The sequence below is a fragment of the Panthera onca genome, chromosome C1 (genome assembly GCF_046562875.1).
Source record: "Panthera onca isolate mPanOnc1 chromosome C1, mPanOnc1 haplotype 2, whole genome shotgun sequence".
NCBI classification, from domain to species: domain Eukaryota; kingdom Metazoa; phylum Chordata; class Mammalia; order Carnivora; family Felidae; genus Panthera; species Panthera onca.
Window position 1 is genome coordinate 44,592,288 of NC_138346.1, and position 18,483 is coordinate 44,610,770.

The 18,483-nt window shown below is 39.7% G+C and overlaps 2 protein-coding genes across 4 annotated transcripts in view; one reads left to right on the plus strand and one right to left on the minus strand.

Annotated features, from left to right (window-relative positions):
* NEMP2 (nuclear envelope integral membrane protein 2) overlaps positions 1-18,483 on the plus strand; it is a 174,245-nt gene that overhangs the window by 88,643 nt on the left and 67,119 nt on the right. For both annotated transcript variants that reach the window (XR_013557221.2, XR_013557222.2), the window contains exon 12: positions 12,879-13,057. The gene's annotated coding sequence lies outside the window, so the exon portion shown is untranslated. The remainder of the gene's footprint in view (positions 1-12,878; positions 13,058-18,483) is intronic.
* Positions 1-18,483, minus strand: part of MFSD6 (major facilitator superfamily domain containing 6) — a 78,549-nt gene that overhangs the window by 57,504 nt on the left and 2,562 nt on the right. The window lies entirely within an intron of this gene.

Consider the following 18,483-nt stretch of genomic DNA (forward strand, 5'->3'; position numbering starts at 1 on the left):
AAACATAGACACAAAAATCCTTAGCAAAATATTAGAAAAGAAAATTTAGCAATATATAAAAAGAATTGTACACTTTGACCAAGTGAGATCTATTCCAAGGATACAACGCTAGTGCAATATTTGAAAATCAATCAATGTAAATCCACATTAAGCTGAAGAAAAAGAGTATCATAATGCTGTTAGTCAATGCAGAAAAAGATTTTGACGAAATTAAATACTCACTCATGAAAAGTCTCAGAAAAACAGGAAGATAGGGAAACTTCCTCAATTGGATAAAGATCATCTACAAAAACGTACAGGTAACATTACACTTAATGGTGAAAGACTTTTTTCTCTAAAGGAGCAAAGCAAGATCATCTGGTCTTACCACTCTTATGCAACATAGTGTTGCATATTTCTTTCTTTTTTGATCTGTCAAAAATCAAATGGCATTTCAATAAGGACAAAAAAGAAAACAAAAAGTATACAGATCAAAAAGAAAGAAAGAAACTGTCTCTATTTGCAGCTGACATGAGACCATGTAGAAAATATCAAGAAATCTACAAAATCTCCTAGAAAGAAGAAATATTTAAATATAAATTGATGCATAGGACTATATGTTAAAAACTACAAAATGCTGATGAAAGAAATAAAAATCTAAATAAATAGTGGGGGCCTGGGTGGCCCAGTCATTAAGCATCTGACTTCAGCTCAGGTCATGATCTCACAGTCGGTGAGTTCGAGTCCCACAATGGGTAAGCTCGAGCCCCACTTTGGGTGAGCATGAGCCCCACTTCATGTGAGCTCCGCTTCTCTCTCTCTGCTCCTCATTCACTTGCGCCCCCTATCATAAATAAATAGGTTAATTAATTAATTGGAGAGACAGACCACGTTCATGAATTGGAACATTCAACACAGCAAAGATTTCAATTCTCTTAAAATTTATAACAGGTTTAACACAAACCCTACCAAAATCTGAGCAAGGTTTTTTTGTTTTTGTTTTTGTTTTTGAAATAGACATGATTATTCTAAAATTTACATGAAAAGGGAACAAGAGGGGCGCCTGCGTGGCTCAGTCTGTTAAGCATCCGACTTCGGCTCAGGTCGTGATCTCGCAGTCCATGAGTTCGAGCCCCGCGTCGGGCTCTGTGCTGACAGCTCAGAACCTGGAGCCTGCTTCTGATTCTGTGTCTCCCTCTCTCTCTCTGACCCTCCCCCCATTCATGCTCTGTCTCTCTCTGTCTCAAAAATAAATAAACGTTAAAAAAAATTTTTTTTAAATAAAAAAAAAAGAAAAGGGAACAAGAATAGCTAAAGCAATTTTGAAAAAGAAGATTTATTATGGCTACACAGTAATCAAGTCTATGTGGCATTGGCAGAAGAACAGACACACAGATCAATGGAACAGAACAGAGAGCCCAGGAATAAATCCACCCAAATATGCCCAACCGATATTTCACAAAGATGCAAAAACAATTTAATGAGAGAAATATAACTTTTTCAATAAATGGTGCTGGAGCAATTAGACATCAATAGGCAAAAAATGAACATCAACCTAAGTTTCATGCCTTTTATGAATATTATTAACTCAAAATGGATCATGGATTTAAATGTAAGATGTAAAACTACATGACTTTTAGGGAAAAAACCTGGGAGGAAATCTTCAGGCTCTAAAGCTAGCCAAAGAGTTCTTAGACCTAACACCAAAAGCATGATTTATAAAAGGGAAAATTGATAAATTAGATTTCATCAAAATTTTAAAAATTTGTTCTGTAGAAGTCTCTACTAAAAGGAGGAAAAGACAAATTACAGACTAGGAGAAAATATTTGCAAGACACACTCAACAAATGGCTAGTATCTAGAATATATAAAGAATTGTCAAAACTCAACAGTAAAAAACAAAAAACAAAAAACAAACCCCAAATAATCCAATTAGAAAATGCACACAAGACATGAAGAGACATTTCATCAAAGTGGAGATACAGGATATACAGATGCATATAGATAGAGGAAAAGATGTTCATGGTCATTAACCATCAGGGAAGTGTAAATTTAATGAAAAGGTATCATGACACATGTTAACAGTGGCTAAAATACAAATAGTGACAACATCAAATTCTGACAAGGATAAAAAAGAAACTAGATTACTCCTACATTGCTGGTGGGGATGTACAGCCACTCTGGAAATAAGTTTGGCAATTTCTTAACAATTTAAACATGTGACTACCACATGACCCAGCAACTGCACTTTTGGGCACTTATCTCAGAGAAATGAAAAAATTTCACACAAAATACTAATACACAAATATTGATAGCACGGGGTGCTTGGGTGGCTCAGTCGGTTGGGCGTCCAACTTTGGCTTGGGTCATGATCTCACGGTCTGTGAGTTCGAGCCCTACATCAGGCTCTGTGCTGACAGCTCAAAGCCTGGAGCCTGTTTCAGCTTCTGTGTCTCCCTCTCTACCCCTCCCCTGTTCACACTCTGTCTCTGTCTCTCTAAAAAATAAATAAACATTAAAAAAACCCCAAATATTTATAGCAGCTTTATTTGTAATACCCCCAAACTGGAAATAACCAGATGCCCTTCAATGGACTAGTTCAACAAACTATGGTACATCCATACCATGGAATATTATGCGGCAATAAAAGGGGAACAAACTATTGGTTCATATAATAACCTGAACAGATCTCAGAGAACTGTAAAGAGTGAAAAAAGTCAATCTTAAAAGATTACATACTGTATGATTCCATTCCTGAATCATCCTTGGAATGATGAAATTACTGAAATGGAGAACACATAAGAGACTTCCAGGAGTTAAGTAGGGAATAGAGGCAAGAGGAAAGTGGCAGAGTGGCTACAGAAGGGAAGCATGAGAAATCCTGGTGGTGACACAGTGTTCTGTATCTCGACCATATAGATGTATCCTGGCTGTGCTACTGTACTAAAGTTGTGCAAGATGTTACCATTGGGGAAAAGTGAGCACAGGATACACAGGCCATCTCTGTATTATTTTTTTACAACTGTATGTGAATCTACAGTTATCTCAAAACAAAAACCTTAGTTTTTTTTTTTTAACGTTTATTTTTATTTTTGAGACAGAAAGAGACAGAGCATGAACGGGGGAGGAGCAGAGAGAGAGGGAGACACAGAATCGGAAGCAGGCTCCAGGCTCTGGGCCATCAGCCCAGACCCTGACGCGGGGCTCGAACTCACGGACCGTGAGATCATGACCTGAGCTGAAGTCAGACACTCAACTGACTGAACCACCCAGGCGCCCCACAAAAACCTTAGTTTTAATAAAAGTTTTCTTTTTAAAATAGTAGTTACCCTTGGGGGAGGTAGTGACTAGAAGGTGCTCTAGGGTGCTGATAATTTTATAGTTTTTGATCTGGCTCTTTATTATATGGATGGGTTCAATGTGTAAAAGGTCACTGATTTGTATGATTTTTTTCAACAAAAAATGAACTTGACCTAAAATCTGAAGAAGAAAAAAAGAAAACAGATGAAAGTAGGACAGAAATGACATGACAAATATAGGATCATCCAGAAAGTCAAGTATCTACAAACATTAGAACTCCAAGAAGAGAAAATAGAGAAAATTAAGAGAAGGAAATTTTTTTAATTTGAGAAAATTTCTCAGAACTGAAAGCTATGAATTGTCTGACTGAGGCAACCCACTGAGCACCAGGCACAGAGAATAAAACAGACCTGAGCCAAGGCACATCATTAAAATTTCAGAACACTAGGACAAACAGATGACCCCACAAAGTTTCAGAGAATAAAATGTGTCACATACTAAGGATCAAGAACCAGAGATGGCTTCAGATTTCTCAACAGTAACACTGGAAGCTATAGCCAGCTAAATTATTATTCAAGTTTCTAGGTGAAATAAAGAAAGACATTTTACATATGCAGTTTCTCAAAAAAATGTACCTCTCATGTTTCTCAGATTGTGTGTGCCCCGCCCAAAAGGGGGGTGGACTAAATGAAGAAAAAGACAGGGGATATAGGACATTAAAGACCTGATGTGAGGTTGGCACCCTGCACTGGGCTCTGTGCTGACAGGCCTGGAGCCTGTTTCAGATTCTGTGTCTCCCTCTCTCTCTACCCCTCCCCCGCTCATGCTCTGTCTCTCTCAGTCTCAAAAATAAATAAACATTTTTAAAAAATTAAAAAAAAAAAAAAAAAAGACCTGATGTGGGAGACAGGCAAAGGGACACAAGCACACTGGTGACCACAGATCCCGGCATGACAGCTGTGCACCAGATGGAGAGGGCAGCAGGTCTAGCAGTGGCAGGTCTGAAGGCTCCCCGAGAGCTCTGACAGCAAAAGGACACTGACAGAATAACAAGACATCTGAATGTGTCAAGAGGAACTCAACGTTGAAGAGACTGGGGATGAATTAGTGGTAAGCAGAGAGAAAGTTAGGTAAGCAAAACATCACAAGAAAACAAAAAGTGGCACAGGAAAAAAAAATAACCATAATTTACTACATGTCTCAGCTATGATTACACAGTCCTACTAATGTAAAGTCCAACAACAGTGGGAAGATAGGAACTGAGAAGATTGAACAGGTATAGAGAGCTGAGGCAGGAAACAAGAGTTAGTCCCATACCTTCCAAGGTGAGAAGACAGTAGATAATGCCTACATTTAAAAATCAAGAGGGGCGCCTGGGTGGCTCAGTCGGTTGGGTGTCCGACTTCAGCTCAGGTCACGATCTCGCGGTCCCTGAGTTCGAGCCCCGCATCAGGCTCTGGGCTGATGGCTCAGAGCCTGGGGCCTGCTTCCGATTCTGTGTCTCCCTCTCTCTCTGCCCCTCCCCCGTTCATGCTCTGTCTCTCTCTGTCCCAAAGATGAATAAACGTTAAAAAAAAAAACAATTAAAAGAAAAATCAAGAGCTAAGAATATGAGCATTTTATTTAAAAATACACAGATAAATATCAAAATAGTGGCCTAAAAGGCAAGAAAGTAGTTGCCTCTGGGACAGGAAATGAGGAAAGGTATAGAATCTGGTGTTTTACTTTATAAACTTGTTCATTTTTTAAAAAAAATGTTCATCTTAAAAAAAAAACACTTTGGGGCGCCTGGGTGGCGCAGTCGGTTAAGCGTCCGACTTCAGCCAGGTCACGATCTCGCAGTCTGTGAGTTCGAGCCCCGCGTCAGGCTCTGGGCTGATGGCTCGGAGCCTGGAGCCTGTTTCCGATTCTGTGTCTCCCTCTCTCTCTGCCCCTCCCCCGTTCATGCTCTGTCTCTCTCTGTCCCAAAAATAAATAAAAAACGTTGAAAAAAAAAAAAAATTGAAAAAAAAAAACCACTTTGTATTCTGCTTTAAAAAATAAAAATTAAGGTGTGCCTGGGTGGGTGGCTCAGTCGGTTAAGTGTCCGGCTCTTGGTTTCAGCTCAGGTCATGATCTCACAGTTCATGAAACTGAGCCCTGCGTTGAGCGCTCTCTCTCTCCCTCTCTCTCTGCCCCTCCCCCACTCACACTTACTCATGTGCACGCTCTCTCTCTCTCTCTCAAAATAAATAAATAAACATAAAGAAAAAAGAAATACACAGTCATATGAGCTTTACCTTTACAAAAGAAAGTAATTTAAAGCAGCTACTTGTACCCTTCTATGACAAACTGAAGATAGTTTTCAGAATTGTACAAAATGCATTCTGACTATGAATTCTAATCAGGTGGCCTTTAATTAATTATCTTCCATAAATCAACCACTGAGTCTTTAACAAGGAGGTCACAGAAGGACACAAAGTCCTTTTAAAAGGGTACAAGTCTCTGAATTGTCCACGTGATGATGAGAACTGATGCCCAAATGCTAATTCCACGCTGCAAAATATCTTACGTTAGTGTGTTGATTTAAACCTTGATGAGGGACTTTCTTCCAAAGCATTCTTTCCTCTCTATCTTATTCAAATGATTTTTTATTATCATAAGGTTATGCAAGGTGTCTCCTGTTACAGGAGTCCAGATGTTAAGTAGTCCTCAAAGTATAAACAAATGCAAAGTAGGTAAGGGAATGTTCCTGTATTATAACACCCTGTACCTTTATATGAATGTCACATTCAGTAACTTTTGTAAGAATTTGAAATATAAAAATATACACAAACAAAAACTTTCACTTTCAATTCAGGACATTAATGTTTAGACAATATTTTCAGGTTATACTTAGATTTTGAGGAAAAGGAACCAAAATAATCACAGTTATTTTTTTTAAACTTTTTATTTTTATTTACGTATTATTTTAAGTAGGTTCCGTACCCAATGTGGGGCTCAAACTCACAACCCTGAGATCAAAAGTCACATGTTCTACTGACTGACCCAGCCAGGCACGCCCAAAATAATCACATTTAAAACACAGTGACAAAATACAGTTTAAATATATTCATCTGTGCGATCATAGGATCAGGGACAAAAAGAAGCATATAAACAAAAACAACCTCTGTATTTTAGTAAAATTAAAATATGTCCCAAAGTAGGCCATGCTTTGGCTGAATTAGATTACATTTAATTTGCTATAAGGATTGATAGAGCAAGTATAAAGAGCAGTAAAAATATTTATATGTTGGATGAAGTACTTAATCTCTTTACAAACCAAGGAGGGATTTTGTTTATTAAGTAGTTTAACAACATGAACCCATTAAACTAACATTTTGTTTAAACCTCTGAGTCTTAAAGATTTGTTTAAAAGAGGGGCGCTCAGGTGGTTCAGTTGACTGAGCATCCAACTTCAGCTCAGGTCATGATCTCTCAGTTCGTGGGTTTGAGCCCCACATGGGCCGGGCCCTCTGCTGTCAGCACATACAATGCTTTGGATCCTCTGTTCCCTTCTCTCTGCCCTTCCCCTGCTTGTGTGCTGGCTCTCTCAAAAACTAAATGAACATTAAAAAAAAAAAAAAGCTCATTTGTTTAAAAAAAAATGATTTGTTTAAAAGAAACTTTTTAATGTTTATTTATTTTTTGGAGACAGAAAAACAAAGCGTGAGTGGTGGTGGGGCAGAGAGAAGGACACAGAATCCAAAGCAGGCTCCAGGCTCTGAGCTGTCAGCACAGAGCCTGATGCAGGGCTTGAACTCAAGACCGTGAGATCATGGCTTGAGCCGAACTCAGATGCTTAACCAACTGAGCCACCCAGGTGTCCCTAAAAGAAACTTTTAAAAAGGAGAGAAGACATTTCAAATAGTACACAGAATTAAAATTTATTAACTTCTCTGGGAAATCTCTATTGTAGGATTGCTGTTAAGCCAGCTTGGATAAAAAGGGCTTTTATTTATTAGGAAAGCAGAAAAGTTTTCTCATTTAGCACTCTCTAATGCTGGTAACAACACAGCCTTTTAAAACCTGGAAAGACATTCTACCAGTACCTACCCTGAGTCATTCAAATAGCAGGTATTTCTGAATTATTGATGACAGGTGATGAAATAATCCTTGTTAAAATTGATAGCTTTCTTCATTATGTATGTAAATTGAAACTGCTTAAACTTATATTGAGTTATCCACAAATATATGAGTATGGAAATGGATTCAACTTTGAGGGGGGAAAAAAAACCCTTAAACTTGAATATGTTCTTTGGAATAATAATTATCAAAGGTCAGGGGCACCTGGGTGGCTCAGTCGGTTAAGCATCGGACTTCAGCTCAGGCCATGATCTTGCTGTTTGTACGTTTGAGCCCCATGTCGGGCTCTGTGCTAACAGCTCAGAACTTGGAGCCTGCTTTGGATTCTGGGTCTCCGTCTCTCTGCCCCCTCCCACTCATGCTCTGTTTCTGTTTCTCTCTCGCAAAAATGAACATTAACAAAAAAAAATTTAAAACAAATTGCCAAAGGTCAGACTTGCAGGCATTATAACGTAGCAACATAACCACAAGCGATGGAGAGGAAATAATCCCTGGATGACACAAAAAGGACATTTCCCTGGCACCATTGCCATCATAACTCAGTATTGCCCAGAGACCAGTACTGAAGCTGCAAAATGGGAAAATCTACTTTCTGGACCCTCAGAGCTACCTCTACACTGTCAACTGTTATTGATCATTCTCTCTAGCATTGATCAATGTGAGTCCCAGGGCAGGTCTCTAACTACTGCTGCAATCTATTATGAGCACAGACATAGAGAAACCACTCTAAACAAGTCTTAGAGTCCTGGTATTCAGGCACTACATTCTTGAACATTCAGTTCAACCCCCAGAATTTTCCAGAAAGCGCTCTCCTCAGAGGACAGCATTCAATGTCAATTCCAGCAGATCTTTTTCAATAAGGATTGTTTTAGCATCTGCTAGACGTTTTGCCAATGTCATGAAAAAGAAACATAAGGTTGGTTTTATAACAGTTATATAAGCTACAAGGGCATTAAGATGTACAGAGGTGAATGTTTTAGAATCTTCCTCTCTCTTTTGGAGCATTTTGACATGGCTCCTTAATGGCTCAGCCAAACTGTAAGATCAAAACTGGTTCTAGTCCTTCCAGCCCAGCTTGATTCCCCAAAATCCAGCTTGAACCCTCCAGATACTCAGTGGTCCCCACAGTTGCTGCCAACAGTATTCCACTTGGACTGAAACTCCTTCCAGAATCCAGAACCTGCCATCCCTGTTATTCCTGGCGGACCTTTCCCAGGCTCATAGCAAAACCTGTCTGCTGGGTGACAAGCAAACTGATCCATACAGTGGCTAATGCATACCTTGTGGCTGGCCATCTTGACAACATATTTTTACTTTAATAAGGGCTCAGCGGGCTATGTTATCATCACAATTATTACTAACTACAACACAACAACACTTAAGTAATATCTGCTATGGGTTTAAAATGTATTAACTCATTTAATCCCAATAGTTCTCTGGGGTGAGTATGATTACTCTCCCAACTTGACAATGAGGAAAATGGGCCACAGGGAAACTATATGATTAGCCCAAGGTTAACAGGGAGTAAGAAGGAGAGCTGGCATTCAAATCCAGACAGTCTGTGCTCTTAGCATGCTATGTCTCAACTAGACAGGGATGTCAAAAACGTGGTCTTGGGCCTCAAAGACTTGCTTTATAGTTGACAAGTTGAGCCCAAAACACAAGGAAGATTTAAATAAGTCACAAGAATAACAGACGAGAAGCCACATAGCACCCCATAATTAACAGAAAATGTTAACAGACAATGGGATGCTTCTGGGGCTCACAGCAGAGAGCCCAAACTTCAGACAGAGGTTGTCGAGAGAATGAGGGACTTAACTTGAACCCTGAAAGATATGTAGGATTTGCCTTGGGCAAAGATGAAAGGGAAAACTATTCCAGGATGGGGGAAGAGAAGAGATAACAGAAGATCCTTAAAATGGTAACACTGGGGCTGAAGGGCATCTGAGGCTAGCAGATAGCAACAGATCACAGATGGCCCTACAAATCATGCTGAGGGATGACAGGAGAGAACACAAAATACCATATTAGACACTTACAATGAAAATTAAGATGTTCTTTTTTTTTAATCCAACAAACTTAGCACCAACAATTGGATGGGATGCGTGTTTGGTGATCAGTAATTCAAATGGTGAAGACCCAGTCCCTGCTATCAAGTCCAGTGGTAAGAAAGAGAGAGGGGTAAGCACAGCCAAATACACGATGCTATATGTTAAAACAGGAGCAAGCAGAGTTGACACAGAAGTCTCTGGGTGGGGCCTTAAGGAAGTCTTCAAGGATGAGAGAGTAATCCACAAGAGGAGCAGGGGAGGGCCTAATCAAGAAGGGCCTTCTACACAACTACTAACAGGTCACTGAGCAGGGGATTAGGGACTGTCAGAGATTAGAATCCTAGCTCTGCCACTGACTAGATCAATGACCTTGGAGAAGCTACTTCTCAAAGTCTCCCCATCTACAAAAGGAGGAACGTAATAATATTTTTCCATTAGGGTAGCCAGGGGGGATGAAAAAGCATAATGCAGTTCAATCTTAGCCTAGTGCCTGATATAATATATAGAACTTGTTGGTATTATTTATTTCGAGAACAGGGAGCCACTGAAGAGAATGAAACAGAATAGAATACAATGGTCACATTTGTATTGTACAAAGATTATTATAGCTTCAGTGCAGAAAACAGAATGGCAGGATTTTGCTACTGCCACCCTACTAAGGTTTTCCTAACATTTGACCTTTTAATGTACTGTTCTTAACCAGTACATTATTTATAAGTACTAATATTCTGTGATAGAATTTACTTTGGATAGTACTCTATGAATTGTACCTAATGCAATATTTTATAACATCTGGAAATAGAATAAACTTAACGATATTTTCCTGACTCCCTTCTCTGCTTCTGGAGACTGGTCTCACACCTGAGCTGTGGTAAGACTTGTGGATAATTTTATTGCTCTTTTTATAAATACTTCCTGTCTTTCCAACTAGATTATAATCTCCTTGAATGAGGAATCTAGTGCTCAGCATATTGCCCTTTACTCTTGTAGGCTCCAATAAAGATTATTTTTGATTATTACCTGATGATAATATATTGTATATATAATATTTTACTAAAGTTTAATGTGACAGATTAATTTTAGGAAGTACAGAGACAAGTCCCAATTGCTCTCCTGGCTTTGACAAATCAGTGCCTCTTTGAGCCTCCCTTTACTCGTTATAAAATGGGGATCAAAACACAAACCCAAGTCAACTAACTCAGAGGGATTTTAGGGCATAAATGAAATAATGTATTGAAAAAGTATTTTTTCTAACTCAAAACCACATATGTTGCTGGTGATGATTGTGATCATGTTCCTCAAGCTGTAATATTTCATTGAAATGCTAGGCCATATTTTACAATTACTCTAGAAACATCCTTCCCAAGTGAGTATTCTAGAACTTTTTGGCACCACCCATGAACTAGGCTAGAATTTTATCCATCAGTGCTTATGGATTTAAGTTTATATCCACTTCAATGTCCTCAGCCTAGTTTTTGCAGGCGATCAGGTGGGAGAGGATGCACACTGACTCACTAGAGAACACACTGTTGGAGGGGTGTCTGGGTGGTTCAGTCGGTTAAGCTTAAGTGTCTAACTTCGGCTCAGGTCATGATCTCGCGGTTTGTGAGTTTGAGCCCCGCGTTGGGCTCTGTGCTGACAGCCCTGAGCCTGGAGCCTGCTTCGGATTCTGGGTCTCCCTCTCTCTCTGCCCCTCCACTACTTGTGCTCTCTGTCTCTCAAAAATGAATAAATGTAACAAACAAACAAACAAACAAAAACACACTGTTGGATTAGGGACTGGAATGATAATTAGGTATCTCCAGACCAGAAATACCTTTTCATTTAAAATATAGTCACCTGGGGGCACCTGGGTGGCTCAGTCGGTTGAGCATCTGACTTCGGCTCAGGTCATGATCTCATGGTTTGTGGGTTCGAGCCCCCATCGGGCTCTGTGCTGAAAGCTCAGAGCCTGGAGCCTGCTTCGGATTCTGTGTCTCCCTCTCTCTCTGCTCCTCCCTTGCTCACACTCTGTCTCTCTCCCTCTCTCAAAAATAAATAAACATTTAAAAAATTTTTTTAAAAATAAAATAAAATGTAATCACCTGTAGGAACATTCTAATTATATTTGTAACATAATAAACATGAAAGATAGGAGCCGAAATCCTACTTCCCTTCATACTGCTAACATACTTCCCTTCATACTGCTAAGAGGGTGAAAGGAACAAGTTATTCTCACCTCTTCTGGGTGTGGATGTGGAGGAGGAAATAGTCTTTAAACCTAAATGTGGCTTTAGTAATAAAAAATGCCAAGGGGATTTTCACTTTCACTTTGCTTAAGACCCAACTACATGTCATTTAAAAATTGGTAATTTAGGTCCTTAGACTTCATCAACCATCATGGAAGCAGATTCTTGTTTTAGGCTTCTGATTAAATACTGTGCCAGTAGCTTCTAGTATAAATTTGAAGCAGGCCCCAGAACCTCATTTCCTTCTACATTTCAAATAAACTTCCTGCCTTAAAACAAGCCTAGTGTGAAGAACAAGTAACAGTTCAAATCACAACATGAACAGAATGTTTTTTAAAAGATATTTCGATCTTGTGAGTTTCTCCAACAACAACAAAATCCAGTGGATGTTTCAAAATAGGGAGTGAAAGTAACTGAATATGCTGCTGCTGATACTCAAGAAGGAAAATAAAGACGGGTGCCTGGGTGGCTCAGTCAGTTAAGCATCGGACTTCAGCTCAGGTCATGATCTCTCAGTTCAGGAGTTTGAGCCCTGCGTTGGGCTCTGTGCTGACAGTTCAGAGCCTGGAGGCTTTTAGATTCTGTGTCTTCTCTTTCTGCCTCTCCTCCATTCACACTCTGTCTATCTGTTTCTCTCTCAAAAGTGCATAAACATTTTAAAAATTTTTTTAAAAAGGAAGGAAAATGAAGAGATTTAAGGGGGGGGGGCAGGGTCACAGAAGGTTTGTAAAAATAGAACCGAAGTACAGTCATCTCTCCCTAAACAAAGATCAATAGCCAGAAAGGGCAAGGAAATTGCTTGTGTAGGATAACCATACTAATGAATAGGCTGGGTTTCCAATATTCGTTGCACTTCAATTGCTGACACTTAGAAACCGTCTCCCCACTAAACTAATATTCCACACAGTGGCAGTACCCAGATTACTGAAGCACGAGTGCTGAAAGAACCTGGGCGTTACAGAGTTCAGAACTTTTATTTACTTTTAAAGATTTTATTTTTTAAGTAATCTCTACACCCACCGTGAGGCCCAAGCTCACAGTCCTGAGATCAAGAGTTGCACGCTCCACTGACTGAGCCAGCCAGGCACCCCCAGAGTGCATCACGTTTAAGTTAGAGGAAATTCTTTCTATCTTTCAATTCTGGAATGCCAGCAACATGTTTCCCAAGACAGGCCCGTCCAGAGCCTCCCTACTCACCACTCCCCTCTACCCACAGCAGTGGGCACGGATGGAATCCCAGCCACTCGCTTCCTCCAGAGTGACAGTTCCAACCTGTGGGAGCCATGGAGTCTTTGCCAGAAGTCTTTGAAAGCATTAAAACGAATGGGCCACGCCTATGCCTTCTACTCATTTTTGGATGTACACTGATGCTACCATCATGCACTTATTTCTCTGGTAAGTGTTCATGTGATTCTTCTTAGCTTTCTATGCATTTTCTCAGACAAGGGACCCTCCAAGCGTAACTACTTTCATGTAACCCGGTCAGTACCAGAGCCGGCCACGGTGAACCTGGCCACCACCACAAGTCAACACTTAATCTTACGGAATTATTTACTAGTTTAGTGGCTGTAAATGCAATCTTTGTTTCTTTGCCAAGAAGCCAACATGAAAAATCTTAGACTTATCTTTTCAAAGCCTGAAACAAAAGATTTCTAAAAGGTTGATACTGAAAGAAGTTATTTGCTTCAGGTTTTAGAGAAAGATTTTCCTCAATAAATTTTTGCTTGCTATACTTGAGAAGCTACTTATATGGAAGATACAATAGTTTAAAAAAAGATGAATTACAATGTTATTAAAATGCTTCTTGGTTTATTTTTCAATCTAGTTATGTGAATGCCTGTTTTATACACAGAGACAGATACAATTTTTTTCAAATCTTTTCAGAAAAGGACTCACTCAGGTAAATATATTGGTATAGGACTATAGGTTCAAGATCTAAAAATACTAGGAACACTGAAAAAGCAGACTGTGTAAAAATAAGAATTATAAGGAGAAATAAAAACACAACTCCAAGTATTAGTAATATAACATTAGGTTACAGCACTAACATGCACACACACATGTAAAATAATGTTATAATTACAATGGGTATTTGATGAAAGCTTATTCAGTAAAAGACTGGTGTCATTACTTGACCATTCTGACACCATTAAGACACCGAGGAAGTTAAGAGGGTTACAGAAAGTATGATCTACCCATAAGATAAGGCATTTTAGGAATTTCTAGGTGCTCAGACACATATTTTATGAGTTTACACTTTGGATCAAAATATAAACTGCAAGATTTAAAATACATTTTTCTACAGACACATAGCTATTATCTATGATTTTTATTTATATCCCCTAAATGCCATTATCTAAAGCAACAATTTATATCCTAACACATTCCAGTATATATAATCTAAAATTGTTTCTTATGCTGTTAGAACTCTTGAGAGTTAGCATGAGCTATAAATTTCTTTCAGAAAATGACTTATTACCTAGCCCATTAAAGTAAAAATACATACATGCCCTAGCAATACTTTTGAAAATGAAAATATTCAGTGCTGGTAAGGATGAAGATTGACAGGCACCCTCATTGTAATTCTCTCATGAGAATGCAAGGATTTAAGTGTAAGGATGTTCATTTCTGTACTTTTCATAATAATCAAAGCTGAAGCACAGGAAGCAATCAGTAACAGGAGCAGTTAAATAAATGTGGCATATCCAGGTCAGAGAAAAATACAAACTTATATCCATAGGATAAAAAAATAGAACTTAATAGAACTGAATAGAATATGGAGAAATGCTTATGATATATGCATCACATTAAGTGAAAAAAAAAAAAAAAGCAGGATAAAAACCCCTATGTATTGCAAGAGTTTATACTTGTAAGTCTATGTGCTTCATATGAAATATGTTTAAAAAAAAAACTTGAAGAAAATAACAAAATGTTACTAGGGCTATTTCTGTGAAGTGAGGAGTACTTTAATTTTTTTTCTTACACTTTGCTGGATTTTCCTCCAATAAGCCTTTATCACTTTTAAATATGTTTTATTTTATTTTGAGAGAGGGAGTGTGAGTGGGGAGAGAGGCAGAGGGAGAAAGAGAGAGAGAGAGAGAGAGAGAGAGAGAGAGAGAGAGAGAGAGAGAGAATTCCAAGCAGGCTGCATGCTCAGTGAGGAGCTGACACAGGGCTTGAGCCCACTACCCCAGGATCACGACCTGAGCCAAAAATCAAGAGCCGGACACTTAACTGACTGAGCCACCCAGGTGCCCTGAGCATTTATCACTTTTTTTTTTTTAACATTTATTTATTTTTGAGACAGAGAGAGACAGAGCATGAACAGGGGAGGGGCAGAGAGAGAGGGAGACACAGAATCTGAAACAGGCTCCGGGCTCTGAGCGGTCAGCCCAGAGCCCGACGCGGGGCTCGAACTCACAGACCATGAGATCATGACCTGAGCCGAAGTCGGACGCTTAACCGACCAAGCCACCCAGGCGCCCCACATTTATCACTTTTAAAATACATATAAAAGAGGCATTATTTTAAGTACAAGGTAGCTGACTGACAATCAGGGCACCCTTGATTCTGTAGTTTGTAAAAAGTCACAGCAAGTTGCTAAATTGAAGTCGGCTTCTCCTTGGGCTGCTCCTGCTCACTTGAAGAAACAACTGAAAAGGCCTGTTTTAAGGGCTTTGAGACATTCTTTTTTTTTTTTTTTTTTCTTAATGTTTATGTATTTTTGAGAGAGAGAATGAGCAGGGGAGGGGCAGAGAGAGAAGGGGACAGAGGATCCGAAGTAGGCTCTGTGCTGACAGCAGAAAGCCCCATGTGGGGGTCAAGCTCACAAACCATGAGATCATGACCTAAGCTGAAGTCGGATGCTCAACCAACTGAGCCACCCAGGCACCCTGGCTTTGAGACATTTCTTAAAAGATTTTATATCTTTGTGAGGGAAAGAGGGGAACTCCTGTGCACTGTTAATGGAATGTAAATTGGTGCAGCCACTATGAAAAACACTGTGGAGATTCCACAAAAAACTGAAAATAGAATTCCCACAGGATCCAGTAATTCTATTGCTGGATGTTTACCCAAAGAAAATGAAAACACAAATTGGAAAAGATATATGCATGTCTGTGTTTACTGTAGCATTATTTACAATAGCCAAGGTATGTAGCCCAAGTGTCCACTAATGAACGGTTAAAGAATATATATAAGTGAAATATACAATATATACAATGAAATATTACTCAGCCGTAAAAAGGAATGAGATCTTGCCAGTCCCAACAACAAGGATGGACCTAGAGGGTCTTATCCTAAGTGAAATAAGTCAGACAGGAAGACAAATACCATATGATTTCACTTACCTGTAGAGTTTAAAAAACAAAACAAATGAACAAACAAAAAATAGAATCATACTCATAAAAACAGAGAACTGGTGGTTGCCAGAGGGGAGGGATGTTGAAAGGATGGACAAAATAGGTAAAGGGGATTAAGAAATACAAATTTCCACTTATAAAATAAATAAGTCATGGCAATGAAAAGTACAGCATAGGGAATATAGTCAATAATACTGCCACAACTTTGTAAGGAAGCACATGGTAACTATACTTATTGTGGTAACCACTGCTTAAGGTACAGACTTGTTGAATCACTACGCTATACACCTGAAACTAATGTAACACTGTATGTCTGCTATACTTCAACAAAAAATAATTTTAAAAAAGATATCATACCTTCAAAATACAGGGAACCTGGGGCGCCTGGGTGGCTCAGTCAGTTGAGCGGCCGACTTGGGCTCAGGTCATGATCTCACGGTCCGTGAGTTCAAGCCCCGCGTTGGGCTTTGTGCTGACAGCTCGGAGCCTGGAGCCTGTTTCGGATTCTGTGTCTCCCTCTCTCTGACCCTCCCCCGTCCATGCTCTGTCTCTCTCTGTCTCAAAAATAAATAAACGTTAAAAAAAAAAAAAATATATATATATATATATACATATAGGGAACCTGATTATGTAGTAAATAAAATTAAAATGTGTGTTATTTTTACCCTATGAAAGCATAACAATAAAATCTTTTATTTTTTAATTTTTAAAAAAATTTTAATGTTTATTTTTGAGAGAGAGAGACAGAGCGTGTCTCAGAGAGAGACAGGGGAGGGGCAGACAGAGAGGGAGATGCAGAATCTGAAGCAGGCTCCAGGCTCCGAGCTGTTAGCACAGAGCCTGATGCGGGGCTGGAACTCATGAGCTGTGACAGACATCACGACCTGAGTCAAAGTTGGACGCTTAACCAACTGAGCCACCCAGGCACCCCAACAATAAAATTTTTTATTCAAACTCCCTCACAAAGGTGAGTTTGGGTTCCAATTGTCCAATAAACACAACTCTACATAAATTATCTTAAAACAGAATTACGAAGGCACTCATAATAGCTGCAGAAGCTTAACTATGCTGGAGACAGGGCTTGTTTACCTTGGGGCCAATTCTACCTTAACCTTGTCCCTAAAGTACCCAGTGCAGTTACAAGAGAAGAATTTGCCACATGGCTCATAGGGCCCCACTCCTCCACTGTTCCGGGGTTCCGGGGTTCCTCTGCTGGCCACATCCCTACTCTGCACCCCATGGGCAGAAGGGCCCACGGGGAGGCAGCTTGTGGAAAACAGAGGGCACCGAGCTGTGCAGTGGATGTCTGTCTACAGAGCCACACAGGCAGCTAACTACCACCTCAGGCTCCTTACTCACTTTCCCTTGGCACAGTTAACCCACAAATCAGGCTTGTTGAGACAACACCAGTTCCTCTTTCTAGTTCTCCTTTTATCCTCCACAAAGCCAGGCCAGAGCTCCCTCTGGCCTCCGCTGACTCATGAGGGCCAGTCTCCCACTCTACCCCAATCCCACTCTTGGCCTCAGATCAAAGCGTACCCTCAGAGTTATTCAAGTTGGACTTTCCGGTTTTCTATTTGCAAAATGTTCTCTGAATTTGTCTTCTCAAACACACACCGCGACAAATGTCAAAAAAGGTGTCTTAGCCCTCCTTTATTCAATCCTCTCTCATACCTCTGGAATATGGTTTTTCTCAGAGCCTCAATTTCACTCCATCTGGCCCATCCTCTCCCATTCCACCCCTCCCCCGCTGCCTAAGTGCAGCAGCACCACCAGAACCTAAGGGAATACAGGGTTCTCTTTAACATCTCTGAGCCTCAAACCTCCCTTCCACACAATCATCAGTACATCCCCTGCTTAGCTGCATTTACATGACATTAGACCAAGCCGGAAGGAGGCTACTTTTAATACAACACTCTGGGTAGTTTTTGTGGGTACTGAGGTAGGGGTAGGGGTGTGGGTGTGCTGGGAGCTATTTAGAGCCACTGACTAGCAAGACAAGTTTCAATATCTATAGCAAATACATATTAATATATAGGCTCAAGGTTTAGTTGTTTAACATTTCAGTTATTTGTTTTGGTTTGGTTTTCTGCTTTGGGCTCTGCACCAATAAATCACTGTCGTAACAAATGACTCTGAGAGTTTCCAAAAGCTTCCTGGCCAACTAAATTAAGACAGTGCCACTTCACAAAGTGATAAATAAGTGTCTTCTAAATACGGAGAATGAAAACCCAACTACAAAGCAAATGTTAACTGAAATCATCGCTAGGGCCAAGTACTACACACAGTGTGTCCTTTGGGATTTAGGGCAAAAAAAATCAGGCTATAGAGGCCCTTTTAAAAAACCCAAACATAAAAAAAATAAATAAAAAATAAATAAATAAATAAATAACCCAAACATAACCTCATAAGGAAAAAAGAAAAGCACCCTCTTTCCATCACCCCATCCCACTTCCTTCA